This window comes from Nycticebus coucang, chromosome 19 (assembly GCF_027406575.1).
Source record: "Nycticebus coucang isolate mNycCou1 chromosome 19, mNycCou1.pri, whole genome shotgun sequence".
NCBI lineage: Eukaryota > Metazoa > Chordata > Mammalia > Primates > Lorisidae > Nycticebus > Nycticebus coucang.
This window is the reverse complement of record NC_069798.1, coordinates 27,229,753-27,243,888: the sequence shown is the minus strand read 5'-3', so window position 1 is coordinate 27,243,888 and position 14,136 is coordinate 27,229,753. Positions and strand designations below refer to the sequence as shown.

At 42.2% G+C, this 14,136-nt stretch overlaps 1 pseudogene; it reads left to right on the top strand.

Moving 5' to 3' along the window:
- Nucleotides 1-5,836, top strand: part of LOC128571665 (josephin-1-like) — a 50,442-nt pseudogene extending 44,606 nt beyond the window's left edge.
- The last annotated feature ends 8,300 nt before the right edge of the window (nt 5,837-14,136 follow it).

Here is a 14,136-nt window from a genome sequence, read left to right as displayed (position 1 = left end):
CTTTTTCTTCCGTTCTCGAAGTACTTTGCTAAAAAGAATATGTTCTAGCTCCATCCATGTAAACATGAAAGAGGTAAAGTCTCCATCTTTCTTTAAGGCTGCATAATATTCCATGGTGTACATATACCACAATTTATTAATCCATTCATGGGTCAGTGGGCACTTGGGCTTCTTCCATGACTTAGCAATTATGAATTGGGCTGTCAGGATATCTTAAAGCTTAGGATACTAATAATTAACAGTTTGTATAGGTACATATGCCCACATAGTAGAATAAAATAAAATTGGGTAAATATACAAATGAATGCATTCTGTTGATTACTGAATCTAACCAAACAAAATAAATAAGTAATTGTTGTCTTTTTTTTTTTTGCAGTTTTTGGCTGGGGCTGGGCTTGAACCCACCACCTCCGGCATATGGGGCCAGCGCCCTACTCCTTTGAGCCACAGGCGCTGCCCAATTGTTGTCTTTTTAAATCTAACACCCAGAATTTTACCATAGATTTATTAGTCTATAAAAGGACCACATCCTAGTAATATCCTACAGGTATAATAAAATGTATGAAGATGTTGAATGTCAGTCTGACAGAAGTACCTATTTCATGGGATAAATTCTTCCATTTTTATAGAAGATTTAATTGTACAAAGAATGAATAAATTAATCTAAAAATCCTCACTAGTTTTTGCAGTTACTTGATCACATTACTATTACTAGTATCTATATTAATAATATATTTATATAGTTATACATAAAGGGTTAGTATTATAAACAGCAAAAACATATCACATATTAATTATGTTTTCTAGACCAAAAGATCATTAAATGTGCAAATTAAAGGTGTTTTGATTGAACACCTTTAAAAAGGTGTTTAATTTGAAAAATTGAATGATTACTTAAGCATTTTTCAATTTTCATTTTCCCAAAGTCCTTTTATTCTTTTACCTCTTTGCTCTCTCTTCTCTGGTCTGGCAGGAACTTTGCTATTTTGTGTTGTACTGAGTGTTACACCCATTGTACATTAACAAGCAAGTGATAATCAGTGGTGACACTGGATATAGTGAGAAATGATCTGTACAATGGATTAGTGGCCATACAGTGACCTCTAATGCTTTAGAAATATAGTTTGGCTGGAGCCAGGAAAGTAAATAGATATATATATTTTTTTATTGTTGGGGATTCATTGAGGGTACAATAAGCCAGGTTACCCTGATTGCATAAAGTCCCTCTTGCAATGTCTTGCCCCCAGAAGGTGTGGCACACACCAAGGCCCCACCCCTCTCCCTCCTTCCCTCTCTTTTGTTTATCCTGCATTCCTTAGTCCAGGAGTTCTGTGGCAGTTCTGAGAAGGAAAATGAGTAGTGCCAACTCTCAGACATTTCCCTGGAACATGCTGCCACCTCTTGGCCATTTAAAGCAGGGCAGCTTCAGAAGGATCTTGGGGAAGCCTGTTGTGTAATTTCTCGTTCCCAGTAATACAAGACACTTTCTGAACATAGAAATTTGGATTTTTAACATCGAAAGGATTAATTAAATGTTTTGTTTATAAAGAAAAATCATATAACATCCTAAATCATATAACTAAATAATCTTGAATACTTTCTACAAAATACTCGAATACAAAGATGTGAAAGAGTTTGGGCTGGGGAGTGGTGGTTCAACGCCAGTAATCCTAAAACTCTGGAAGGCCGAGGCAGGAAGATCACTTGAGGTCAGGAACTCCAGACCAGCCTGAGCAAGAGTGAGATTTTCCTATCTATCAAAAGTAGAAAAAATTAGCCAGGAGGTGGCGGGCGCTGGTGGGGCCAGCTACTTGGGAGACTGAGACAGGAGGGTCGCTTGAGCTCAGGAGTTTGAAACTGCAGTGAGCTGTGATGATGCCACTGCACTCTACCCAGGGCGACTCTGCCCGGGGCAACAGAGCAAGACTGTCTAAAAAAAATTTTTTAAAGTAACTCTATTACATCTACTTTTGAGTTATATGAATAGAGAAAGAAAATTAGCCTTAGAGAATCTGTTCACTATGATTTTATAGTGAATCTCTTAAAACTGAAGAAATGACTAGCAGTTATGAAAGAGTTTATAATGTAATCTCTGGATTTAATATTGAGCGTTTTAGAAAGGATCACTTTTGCTTTTCACAAACACTTATCCAAAATTATAAATAAGCTGCCCTCCATCTTATAATTTAGGTTAAAGTTCTGTAAATAATTGCTTCTTTAAATTGATTTTGGTCGGGCTCAGGTGCGCGCCCGCCCACCAGCGGGCGGCCCAGGTGGCAGCTCTCTGTAGCAGGTGGCGGCCCCCAGCGGCAGCTGGCGACGGCAGTGGTGACAAGCGAGCGTCCCGGGGTGGTCGGGGAACCGCGCCCTGCTGGGCTCTCCAGCACCCCGCGGGTGGAGGGCTGTCCCCAGGCCCAACGCCGCCTACGATCCCACCCTGGCCGGCACTCGCTGGCTGCTCGGATCGTGCGTTTTATCCACCGCCATCCTAAGCCTGGTCTCCTGAGTCCGTGGCGTGGTGGTTGGAAATAAATGGAAGAAAAGGAGCTATGTGACCGATTCCGTTCAGAAGCCTTGAGTTCAGGTCTGGTTGGTACTTATAAAGAGGAAAATAGTCTATTTTTGGAGGGAGGTGGGAGGGGAGAGTGGGGAAATGGAAATAAGGTCTTATATTTTATTATTTACTTATTTATTTATTTGAGACAGAGTCTTACTATGTCGCCCTGGGTAGAGTGCCATGGCGTCAGAGCTCATAGCAACCTCCAACTCTTGGGCTTAAGCGATTCTCTTGCCTCCGCCTCCCAAGTAGCTGGGACTACAGGCACCTGCCACAACGCCTGGCTATTTTTTGGTTGTAGTTGTCATTGTTGTTTAGCTGGCCAAGGCTGGATTAGAACCCACCAGTTCTGGTGTATGTGGCTGGCGCCCCAGACTCTGAGCTACAGGCGCCAAGCCATTTATGTTTTTGGTTTGTTTGTTTTCAGAAATTCTGCACTTAGTGGTGGCAAAATACCAGTAAAGAAGCTAAAGATTATTTTTCTGCTGAGAAGAGAGATGGACTTTTTTCTCCTTTGGATTCCAACGTTTTCTCCTAAAACAAATAACATGAGGTGCGTGCCATGGAAAGGAGACAAGGCCAAATCAGAATTGTTGGAGCTGCCCCAAGGGGCACCCCCACAAATCTACCATGAGAAACAGCACAGAGAGCTTTGCGTCCTCCATGCCCTGAATAACGTCTTCCAGAGCAGCAATGCCTTCACCCCGGAAGCACTTCAAAAGATTTTCCAGAGTTTGTCCCCAAACACCATGATGACTCCTCACAAAAAGAGTATGCTGGGAATGGAAACTATAATGTGTCATTATGGCAGCACTTCAAACCAAAGGCTATGAAGCTGTTTGGTGGGACAAGTGCAGGGATGTCAGTGTCATTGCTCTCACTAAGGTTCTGGGCTTCCTCATGAATCTGCCCTCAGCCCATGCTGGGGTCCACTGAAGTTACCTCTCAAAAGGCAGCTCTGGACCTGGGCTCCAGAGGTAGGAGGGGCCTACTATAACCTGATCTCCAAACTCAAGACACCTCAGTGGACTGGAGGCGAAAGCGAGCTCAGGACATTTCTAAAACATCATTTGCAAGGAAAGAACTGTGAACTGCTGGTGGTACCAGAAGCGGTGGAGGTGCCTCAGAGTTGGAGGACTGATGTGTAACATGGTCTGCCCGACCTTGCCCTGGCCTCACCCCTTCAGTCCTCTGTGATGTGCTGTGGCCTATGCTGTGGGTCTGCCCTGGCCACTTCCCCAAACATCTCATTTGGTTTTCCCCTTCAGATTTGACAGTGCAATAGGACAGATACAGGGACTGTTATAAGAACCATCCAGTGTTTTGTGCCTGGGAAAGGAAGGGGGAGCTCTGTATACTTCAAGCCAGTGATCACAAACCCTTGTTTTATTTGAGAGAGAGAGAAAGCAAGGGGGGGCGGGGGGAGTCCTAGCTTGTCTCTCCTTTCTGTGAAGGCCTGATACAGATTCTGCTGGAGTGTCACTGCTGCTTCAGACTCACATGGAGATGAGGCCTCCACTTTCCCTCCTGTCACGTCAGGGAGTCTGAAGATACAGTATATGCAAACCCCATGTGGCTGGCTTGAAGGTCCCAGAGTAAAAAGGGTCTCTAAGGAAACCATCTCCAAAACTCTACTAGTGGCACATGCCATCTTCTCTTACCCCCAGTTTTAAGGGTGGTTTAGGGCTAGTCTGGGAGTTTCAATAATGAAAAGTTCTCTCATATTCGAAGTCAGGTAGTTGAATCCCACAACATTCTAGTGTGACTAGTGAGATGGACATCTGGGAAATTGTAGCTAAAGCCAAACTGGGACAGGCCTGGGGCAGCTTCTTCACTCTAGTTTTGTCTTTACCATTTCACTACGTTGATTTTGGGAGGTTCTGGGGGGAAAATTTATTTTTTATAGTTGACTCAAACCTTTGACATAAAACTCCACTAGTTTGGGGTAGAGTTGGGGAAGGAAAGTATTGTGAAGATAAGCTTCTCAGAGTTTAAGAGCAGCCAGAATCAGACTTTGTAGCTCACAGTCCGAGTTACCACAGTGACAAGAGACCCCTCAAACTGGGTGTTTCTGTGCATTGGGTTTGTCATCTTTATGTAGTTTCCTTTACAGATGTGCTGGGGAGTGACCAACCCCCTACCTCTTGAAATGGTTGTAGGCCACTTTTCTCCTGCAACTTTAGAAAATAGAAAGGAGAAAAGAGTATCATTCCACATACGTGTTGCCAATGTAGTTGTGGTTGCCTCAAGGCAGGTGGGCAGGCAGGAAGACCCACTAGCCCTTGGGGGTCAGTGGTCTTGGCAGGTCTGAGAGCTGCCCCACTGGCTAGACGTATCTCCAACAGCAAAGCCAGCCTGGGCTTGCATGTCGGTCCTGAGCAAGCTTAATGGGTGGAGCTGAGGTTTTCTCCCCACTGTGACTGGAGCGCATGTATCTTCAGTCTAACAAGGCCATTTTTTATGCTGAGTAACAGAAGCCACCCAGCAGCTACTGCATTATTCCCTCTCAACTGGCCACAGTCTTTCTACACCAGACCTGCTTGGCACCACAGGGAGCTCTTTACCCCTGCAAAGTCACATTCCAACCACCACCAGCCAAAAGTTACAACCAACCTAGTTGATTGGCACAGCAGGACCTTGGGTCCTTTAGTACCGTCTGGTAGCAAGACATTTCCTGGGAAGGGGAGGAAACTCCTCTCCACATACCTGCTTGGGCCTGTGCAAATGGCACTTCAAAAGGAGTCCCATGCACTTGGAGTCCATGAGCCAATGGGATATTCAAAGATGCTTGCACATTTCAGGGCTGGTTTCTCTGTTCATATCCCATTCCAGGGCCGAGGAGCAGGAACCTGTGCTGATGCCCAAGGACGGAAAGCCTCACTTCCTTTAGGAAGGGACCCTGATGCCCAGGAAGGGGCAACCTTGGCTTTTTGTTTTTCTTGCTTTTATTCCCTTTTTTTGTTGGCCTTGTGTTGGGTTTATTTACAAAATGTCTATTTTGTTTAACCAAAATTAAAAATGGAAAAACTCCGTAAAAAATTTTGATTTTAATCTCCGTAAATCTTTTAAGTTTTATGTTTTCAGAATATAATTCCTTTCCACTTTTAAACTTATTTTGTTTAAAATGAAAGAGTAAGTTGCCAGTCTGGAATGAGTAAATGAATAAAACAAACAAACACACAAACAAATACACACATACAATGAGCTAGTGGAATATTTTTCTCAAACTTTAGGTTACTGCTGTAGACCTTTAGTATTTTTCTACTAGTCATTTGTCTACTCCAAAAGCCACTTCTCCCCTGCCAATTACCTTTAATGTTGTCTTTTTCTTCAATTTTATGTCCCTTTAACATAGTGTGGCATTGCTAGATCTCAGAATTTGATATAGTTCGGTTGTTAATGCCTTTAAAATCTGCAAAACTAGCTTATCATTGTTCATATTTAAAGTATATTTTAACTAATTTCTTAGACTGTTGAGTGGGGAGTCATCTTTCAACATTTTGACCTAGGGGCTTTTCTGTAACATCTGAAGACTCTTAGTCTTAAACACCTGATTAGGCGTTTGCCAGAATCTTTTCAGTCTTGAAAAAAGAAAAATCTCATGGGATGCCTTTTAATGGAGGTTAAAATGAATAATCTTTTTTCTAATCTGCTTACAAGTTTTCCATCCAATTTTGACCAGATGCATTTTTGAGGGGTTCAAAAATAGCAAGAGGTATAAAATGAAAATTTTTATATCTACTCGGTTTGCACTTTCATTTTCTGTTTGTTCCCTCTGTTTTTATCTTCTTGTGAGTTACTAAAACATCTTTTAGAATTCCATTTTAATTATCTATGGTGTTTTAAAAGAATGTCTTTTTTTTTTTTTTTAAGGTACAGATTCACTCTGTAGCCTAGACTAGAGGCAGTGACATTGTTATAGCTCACTACAACCTGAAACTCCTGGGCTCAAGCAATCCTCCTGCCTCAGCCTCCTAGATAGCTGAGACTGTGCGCCACTGTGCTCAGTTTGTTGTACGTCTTTGTGCAGCTTTCTTTGTGGTTGTCCTAGGGTTGCATTACGTCTACCTAACTTATTGCTGTCTACTGGTATGGACATTTACCAGCTCAAATAAAGTATAGAAACGTTATCTCCTTTCACAGCTGTCAACCTCTGTTTATAATGTAATTATCTTAAATATTTCCCTACGTATATTAAGAATTCCATCAAACAATGTTATAATTTCTTTTGCTTCAATCATCCATCAAATACAATTTGGAAAACTAGAGAGATGAAGGAACATTTATTGTACTTACTCAAATATTTACTTTTTATTTTTTTGGTGTTCCAAGATACCTTCTTTCATAATTTCCGTTTTGTTTCAAGCACTTCTTTTAGCCATTCTTTTAAAGGAAGATCTGCTAGCAACATATTTTCTTACTTTTTCTTTCTTTCTTTTTTTTTTTTTTTTTTTTTTTGAGACAGAGTTTCACATATTTTGCCCTCAGTAGAATGCCATGGCATCATAGCTCACAGCAACCTCAAACTCTTAAGCTCAGGTGATCCTCTTGCCTCAGTCTCCTGAGTAGCTGGGTCTACAAGCGCCCGCCTCAATGTCTGGCTGTTGCTTAGGCTGGTCTCGAATCCCTGAGCTCAAGCAATCTATCTGCCTCAGCCTCCCAGAGTTCTAGGATTGTAGTTGTGAGCCACAGCGCGTGGCCTTCTTACTTTTCTTTTCATCTAAGGCCATCAATTTCTTTTTCATTCCTGAAAGGTATTTTCACTGGATATAGAGTTCTTTTCTTTCAACGTTTGAAGAATATTGTGTGAATTCCTTCTGGCCTCTGTGGTTTCTGAAGATAAATTTGCTCTCAATTGAATTGTTTTTTCCACTTTCTGTACTACCCCAAATAGCCATCTTCTCTTTACTTTGAAGACTTTCTTTCTTTTTTTTTTTTTTTTTTTTAATTTTTAGTTTTCAGTTTGACCATCCTGGGGTCTTGGTATGAATTTCTTTGGGTTAGCCCTGTTTATAGTTCATATAGTTGCTTGTCTTTTACCAACTTTAGGAAATTTTTAGCCATGATTAAAAAAAAATTTTTTTTTAGTTCTGCCCTTCTTTCTCCTTTTCAGATTACAATTGCATGAATGTTAGATCTTTTGCGAAGGTTCCAAGGTTTCTTAAAATCTGTTCATCTTTTTTTCAGTCTGTTTTCTCTCTGTTATTCAAAGTGGTATTTTCCATTACCCTGTTTTCAAATCCACTGATTCTTTACCCTGTCCTTTCCATTCTGCTGTTGAACCTATCTGGTGATTTTTTTTTTTTTTTAATTTGGTTGTTATAGTTTTCTATTCTAAAAATCTCATTTTGTCTTTCTTTATATCTCCTGTTTCTTTGCTGATACTTGATTTTTAATTTATATTTTTCATTTGTTTCAAGTTTGTTCTTAGTTGCTCACTGAAACAGTTTTATGATGGTTGCTTTAAAATCATGGGCAGATAATTCCAACATCTGTGTCATCTCAGTGTCTGTTGATTATCTTTCCATTCAAGTTGAGATTTTCCTGGTTCTTGCTGTGATATGTGATTTTGACTTAAATACAGAACCATTTTAAATATTTTGTTTTGAGACTACTCTGGATCCTATTTAAATCTTGTGTTTTAGAAGACCTCCTCTGAAACCATATCTAGTGGGGGCAGGAGTAGTGATACTCTGTTAGTGCCATATCAGGGTTCCCCACCTGGTATTTGCTGACAATGGGATGGATAGGATGGCTTGCTATTGTTGGGTAGGGGTGGGAGTTCAGTCTAGGTTCTCACTAGGCCTCTGCTGATGCTGTGCTGACTGAGAGGGGAACGGGCATCTTGTTACTGCCTCCCCCCAATCTGTCCTCCACACACACTGTATTGCAGGAGGGTGTCATTCTGGATGGGAGTGAAAGTCCAGGCTTTCTAGACAGCTTCCCTGAAACCACCTGAATGAGGAGAGAAGTACTTGTTACGGTCAGGCGGGGATGCAAGGCCCCAGCTCTCCACTTATTCTTTTCTGACACAACCCTGGCAGAGAACAGCTGGATGAGGTTAGAAGTGTAAGCTTCTCTTTTGGACTTTAGCCTTTGCAAATGAGGAAGAGGGTCACATTCTTCCCATAGTGTTTGCTGGAGTAGAGTATTTATTGCCTAAAAAAGTTTTCTGTTTTGCCAGGCTGCCTCTTCTAGGTCCTTTGACTAGGAAGTGTTTGCTTTTCTTGAGAGTTTTTTTTGGGGGGTGGTGGTGTCTGGGCTTCTTGCTGTTTCAGGATCTTTTCTAGCTCTAAGTCTGGAATATATGAATCAAAAAGAAAACCTGAGGAGCTCACCATGTATCTTCCTTGGATCCCGAGGTCTATAGCCAATCTGCTGTTTTTGCTCTACCTTTCTGAGTCTTTTTATATGTGTTTAATATATACTATCCAGGGATTTTTGTAGAGGAATGGACACCATGCTTGCAAAGGACAGTTACTGATTCTTATCACATTAAAAGGAAATGCTGTTTTGTGACTTGGGGGCAATCCTCCAAGTAACTCAGTGTTCTAGAACGAGATAAGATCGGTCACTCACTAGTAAGCCTGTGTTAAACATTGATGCTTAGTAGTTCTTCATGAGGGTTGTGGGGAAAGAACACGTGAGGAAAGAGCACGTGGCAATCCTTACGCATGCAGCCCTCATGTGTCATTACCTTAACTCTCCATGCCTGTTGTGTCATTACCTTAACTCTCCACGCCTGTTGTGTCATTACCTTAACTCTCCACGCCTGTTGTGTATTACCTTAACTCTCCACGCCTGTTGTGTCATTACCTTAACTCTCCAGGCCTGTTGTGTCATTACCTTAACTCTCGACGCCTGTTGTGTCATTACCTTAACTCTCCACGCCTGTTGTGTATTACCTTAACTCTCCACGTCTGTTGTGTATTACCTTAACTCTCCACGCCTGTTGTGTCATTACCTTAACTCTTCACGCCTGTTGTGTATTACCTTAACTCTCCACGCCTGTTGTGTCATTACCTTAACTCTCCAGGCCTGTTGTGTCATTACCTTAACTCTCCACGCCTGTTGTGTATTACCTTAACTCTCCACGCCTGTTGTGTCATTATCTTAACTCTCCACGCCTGTTGTGTCATTACCATAACTCTCCACGCCTGTTGTGTATTACCTGAACTCTCCACGCCTGTTGTGTCATTATCTTAACTCTCCACGCCTGTTGTGTATTACTTTAACTCTCCACGCCTGTTGTGTCATTACCATAACTCTCCACGCCTGTTGTGTATTACCTTAACTCTCCACGCCTGTTGGGTCATTACCTTAACTCTCCATGCCTGTTGTGTCATTCCCTTAACTCTCCACGCCTGTTGTGTCATTACCTTAACTCTCCACGCCTGTTGTGTCATTACCTTAACTCTTCACGCCTGTTGTGTATTACCTTAACTCTCCACGCCTGTTGTGTCATTACCTTAACTCTCCAGGCCTGTTGTGTCATTACCTTAACTCTCCACGCCTGTTGTGTATTACCTTAACTCTCCACGCCTGTTGTGTCATTATCTTAACTCTCCACGCCTGTTGTGTCATTACCATAACTCTCCACGCCTGTTGTGTATTACCTGAACTCTCCACGCCTGTTGTGTCATTATCTTAACTCTCCACGCCTGTTGTGTATTACTTTAACTCTCCACGCCTGTTGTGTCATTACCATAACTCTCCACGCCTGTTGTGTATTACCTTAACTCTCCACGCCTGTTGGGTCATTACCTTAACTCTCCATGCCTGTTGTGTCATTCCCTTAACTCTCCACGCCTGTTGTGTCATTACCTTAACTCTCCACGCCTGTTGTGTCATTACCTTAACTCTCCACGCCTGTTGTGTATTACTTTAACTCTCCACGCCTGTTGTGTCATTACCATAACTCTCCACGCCTGTTGTGTCATTACCTTAACTCTCCACGCCTGTTGTGTATTACTTTAACTCTCCACGCCTGTTGTGTCATTACCTTAACTCTCCACGCCTGTTGTGTATTACCTTAACTCTCCACGCCTGTTGTGTCATTATCTTAACTCTCCACACCTGTTGTGTCATTACCATAACTCTCCACGCCTGTTGTGTATTACCTTAACTCTCCACGCCTGTTGTGTCATTATCTTAACTCTCCACGCCTGTTGTGTCATTATCTTAACTCTCCACGCCTGTTGTGTCATTACCTTAACTCTCCACGCCTCTTGTGTATTACCTTAACTCTCCACGCCTGTTGTGTCATTACCTTAACTCTCCACGCCTGTTGTGTCATTACCTTAACTCTCCACGCCTGTTGTGTATTACTTTAACTCTCCACGCCTGTTGTGTCATTACCATAACTCTCCACGCCTGTTGTGTCATTACCTTAACTCTCCACGCCTGTTGTGTATTACTTTAACTCTCCACGCCTGTTGTGTCATTACCTTAACTCTCCACGCCTGTTGTGTCATTACCTGCCGCGCCCACGGCATATAGCCGTTGTGAGGCGGTGCTGTCCGCGTTATAGAACGACGGGAAGGTGGATTGTGCTCTGCGGAGCTTAGCCCCCAGCGCCCCCAACACGTACAAGCATCAGAATTGTTGCACTACGTGTCTTAGGTATTTGCCAAAGTTTAAAGATTGTGGCATCTGTTCATGTGATTGTCATTCTGTACCTGAAACTCATTCACTCTGATAAATTGTCAATATGTACTTTCTTAAGAATGAGCACAATGCACTGTTGATTTCAGATAGAGCACAGCCTCGTGAACTTGTCCGACTCAGTGGCACCAACACTGAGCACACAATGATGTTTTTCCATTGCAAATACCAGTGAGCTGAAACAACAAACCCAAGAGTACAAAGAACAAGTTACATACATAAGTTACAAATTCACTAGAACACATCCACTCATCATAATACAATAAAGTTCTATTCAGAACACCGTGCTTCATCAACTCTCATATATAATAGAAATCAATGAAAGAACTTAATTCATGCCAAAAATCAATTCTTAAATTATAGTCACTAGAAGTAGAAATAGGAGTAGTCAAGCATTAAAATGAGAAGAATGTCAAGCTGTTCAAAAAAGATAATAAGAAACCAAAAAAAGAATTGCAGGCGGTTACAACACAAAGATAAGAGGAAGCAAGTAAAGTTAACTGATAAACCACTACCCTCCGGGGGGGGGGACGGAATGTGGAGAAACCTGACAATGCATAATAAACTACATTTGTAAGCAATAAAGATAACCAGCAGAATGAAAACTGCATTATGTAATTGTGTAAAAAATGTATAAATACCAACATGTGCACCTAGTAAAATTCACAGCTGCATACTTCACCCGTGGTGTGTCAGACTGTCATTTCTTCGCCGATCTCTCGATCTTCCTCGTTCCTTCTCCCTGCATTCCCTCGGACTGAAGGCCACCGACCGGGCGGTCCGCGGCAATTACCTTAACTCTCCACGCCTGTTGTGTATTACTTTAACTCTCCACGCCTGTTGTGTCATTACCAAAACTCTCCACGCCTGTTGTGTATTACCTTAACTCTCCACGCCTGTTGTGTCATTATCTTAACTCTCCACGCCTGTTGTGTCATTACCATAACTCTCCACGCCTGTTGTGTATTACCTTAACTCTCCACGCCTGTTGTGTCATTATCTTAACTCTCCACGCCTGTTGTGTCATTATCTTAACTCTCCACGCCTGTTGTGTCATTACCTTAACTCTCCACGCCTGTTGTGTATTACCTTAACTCTCCACGCCTGTTGTGTCATTACCTTAACTCTCCACGCCTGTTGTGTATTACCTTAACTCTCCACGCCTGTTGTGTATTACCTTAACTCTCCACGCCTGTTGTGTCATTACCTTAACTCTCCACGCCTGTTGTGTCATTACCTGAACTCTCCACGCCTGTTGCGTATGTCATTACCTTAACTCTCCAGGCCTGTTGTGTATTACCTTAACTCTCCACGCCTGTTGTGTCATTACCTTAACTCTCCACGCCTGTTGTGTCTTACCTTAACTCTCCACGCCTGTTGTGTCATTACCTTAACTCTCCACGCCTGTTGTGTATTACCTTAACTCTCCAGGCCTGTTGTGTATTACCTTAACTCTCCACGCCTGTTGTGTCATTACCTTAACTCTCCACGCCTGTTGTGTCTTACCTTAACTCTCCACGCCTGTTGTGTCATTACCTTAACTCTCCACGCCTGTTGTGTATTACCTTAACTCTCCAGGCCTGTTGTGTATTACCTTAACTCTCCACGCCTGTTGTGTCATTACCTTAACTCTCCACGCCTGTTGTGTCTTACCTTAACTCTCCACGCCTGTTGTGTCATTACCTTAACTCTCCACGTCTGTTGTGTATTACCTTAACTCTCCACGCCTGTTGTGTCATTACCTGAACTCTCCACGCCTGTTGTGTCATTACCTTAACTCTCCACGCCTGTTGTGTCATTACCTTACCTCTCCACGCCTGTTGTGCCATTACCTTAACACTCCACGCCTGTTGTGTCATTACCTTAACTCTCCACGCCTGTTGTGTCATTACCTTAACTCTCCACGCCTGTTGTGTCATTACCTTACCTCTCCACGACTGTTGTGTCATTACCTTAACACTCCACGCTTTTTGTGTCATTACCTGAACTCTCCACGCCTGTTGTGGCATTACCTTAACTCTCCACGCCTGTTGTGTCATTACCTGAACTCTCCACGCCTGTTGCGTATGTCATTACCTTAACTCTCCACGCCTGTTGCGTATAACCTTAATAACTAGCCATTGCGGAGGGGGCTCAGGGCTATCCTGCACTTAAGGTTAGCCCGCCTCTCACAAGCTTGTACTTCTCATCCGTGTCACGCCTGGTTCCTTCCTACGGCGACTGAGACCAGGGCCTTAGGTGTCGCGACAGATTTTAACTGTACTTAACAGGAGGAATGGGGAAATGCATTTGTTCCCTCTTGTCTTGAACCCAGAATCCCGTGGAATGGTTTTTAACACTTACTCTTATTTGTGTTCAAATTTGGAAAAAAAAAAAAAAAAGACTCAAGAGGATCTCTAACATACAATTGATTTTTTTCAAGTATTCTAGAATTATTACCAGTGGTATTCATATGTTTCACCAGAAAAATGTCAAGAACAAAGTTTAAGATATTAGATGTAAACTCTAGATCCAATTCTAGGGAATGTAAAATGATTTACTTACTAAAAGAAAAGGCAATAGAATAGAAACAAAAATACCAGCTGAAGGTGCCTGGTGTTTGTCACCCAGTCTGTTTTGGACTGATTATTCTCCTCTGTGAAAGGAGCGGACCTTAGTATCATTTAAGACTTCTTTCCAAAATTACACGTGTAGAGTTTCAGTGAGACACACACTCATTAGTGTTGATTGGAGTTATGTAACTCATATTGCCCAGAGTATTACAGCTCTCTTTGTTAACTGTCTAATCTAGTGCCAGACTCCCAAAAGGCCCCAAATCTGGCAAGGACACAGTAAAATGAAATGCAATGCTGTTTCTTAAAAAAAAAAAGACACAGTCCAAGCTGTTCTCTGTAAGTTTTAAGCTTAGATTTAAT